Raw genomic sequence first — 2390 nt, forward strand, 5'->3', positions numbered from 1 at the left:
GTACTAGTTTTTACTCCGCTTTATGTTCCTGTACTTTCTGACGCATCTACAAGAAATTCACATTTATTCAGTGCCAAGGCCCCTTTGCCCTGCCATTTGTTCTATCCTAGAACATAAGCAAGTTTCAGTGAAATACTATCAACAAACATTTTTTTGAAAAAAAAAATTTGATGCAGCATTTGGTTGTTTCATTCTGCATTTCTGGATTTACTGAAAGGTGGATTAATACCATAATCGGTCATGCTTCACTTGATTTTTTTCAAGACAGTATCATTGGGATTTTCAATAGGTTTATAAGGTTAGAACAAAATCACCTTGCCATTAGGAGGCATGACAGTGGCTTTTGTTTGGAAATTTTCAGAAACTAATATCATATGTTAAACTGTATCATTAATTTGATCTAGGTGGAACAGAAGCGCATATTCATTGTATCCACCTGCAGCACATTAAACATTTGGAATCCATCTGCATATTGCCAATTATGGTGTTTTTTGCACATCAGCTAGATGAATGAGTTGGAGAAACATAGATTTATTATTGATAATGCATAATTAAATATTGTGCAAGCCGAAATCTAGGCCAATGTGTTGGCTACTAGTAAATGTAATCAACACCTATGGATGCTATGTTGCTTGTACATTTATTATTTTTCTTAAGTTTTATGCTGCAATATGTGTTACAAAAATGAATAAAGCTTCCTATTCACTTTTTATCCCTTGCATGGTCTTAACTTTTCACTTATACTATCTCTTTATCATTTGATTCGCAGAAACAAGAATATTTCCAGAAGCAGCTCCAGAACTGGTACTACAGGGAAATATTGATTAGGAATGCGAGGAAGAAAACTGAATGTTATGAAGGCTACACATAGCATGCATGGAAAGTAGCAGAGTTATACTTCACATTGCAGATAGTGGTTACTTCGATATTTTGCTGTCTTACTGATGATGGCAATGGAGGTGAATGATGATGTAATCATTGAACAGCCGAAACATCTACATACCAGCACTTTACTGCAATTTGTGTCAGGCACACTTTGTCCTAGTATCGTTCTATTCAGTGAGATAGAAAAATGTTGATATAATTTCCTGCTATTAGGGCACATTTTCATATATATATATATATATATATATATATATATATTAGAATACTGTTTTGAAAGGAAACAAGGCAAGTTAACTCTAATAACAATAATGTAAGAACACCATGCATGGTATAACAACTACTTCTCAAATCCTGAGGACAAATGAAGTTTCTTGGAGCCATCTAGCAGGGTCGTATTTCTGGCTGTATATATATTCTTTTTTTTTTTTTTTTGTACATTTTCACATGCTAGCGAACACGATTATGTCAGTGTTCTGTTTCTGTAGTGAGAGTTTACTGTCAGGGATTATGAAATATAATGTCCGCTTCTTGGCTTAATAGATTGTAGATATCGTGAGGATAGACATTCTGAATTCCAGGAAACTCTCAAACATTTGACATCAGAATTACAAGGTTAAGCTGTTCTCTGACAAATTTGTCTCTAATGCTGTTCACCTAAACAATAAAAAATTTGAATCATGGCTGTATTTCTTTAACATGGAGCTTGGAATTTCAAGTAAAATTTGTTGTAAAAAGAACTGGAACGACATAGACCAATAATTTACATGACTCTGAAGAATAAATGATGGAACCAAGTATATGATTCACTTCTGTGAACAACCTAATGTAAGCAAATGCATGATTTACTCCCGTCAACAACCTAATGTATCAAAGTACTGGTACAGCCTGGGTCATCAAATTTGCAGAGTCAGTGGAAAATTTGATACAACGGTTCAATCTTTAAAATAGGAAAATAGATCAAATGAATTGTTTTCATAGATATAGTTTACCTTTGGTGGAAGGAATGCTTTTGAAAGGACTGTATAGAGATACAACTGAAGGGCATGAGTTTGTTTGATGATTCTTCAAACTTACACTATAAATAAACATGTTAGTTTACATGGTAAGATTAGGTAACAAAAAATCTGTGGAAAGTTCATAGATATACAGATAATAACTCAATTATAGTTTTTGAGGAAAAGAACCTTTCAGCTGAGATTCATTTTGCACAAATTTCAAAGGCCCTTGTCCTTTTGCTTTCGGAAAGTTAAGCAACAATAATAATCATTATCCACCACAGGTTAAAAATTTATAAAATAAAAACGAATTACAAGTAAATTAGTGCAATTTGCATCGCAATATACAAATAAAAAGAAAAAAAATCTAAAGGTAGGTTTAATGTTATACATATTATAAAAGAAAATTGTAAAGAAACAACTGACGAGGTTAGTATGAACGCCTGAAATATTGCAATTGGAAAAGACATTACAATGTTGATCAAGGAATAAGAAAATAGACGTTACAAT

Source organism: Elaeis guineensis, chromosome 1 (assembly GCF_000442705.2).
Source record: "Elaeis guineensis isolate ETL-2024a chromosome 1, EG11, whole genome shotgun sequence".
In the NCBI taxonomy this organism is placed as follows: domain Eukaryota; kingdom Viridiplantae; phylum Streptophyta; class Magnoliopsida; order Arecales; family Arecaceae; genus Elaeis; species Elaeis guineensis.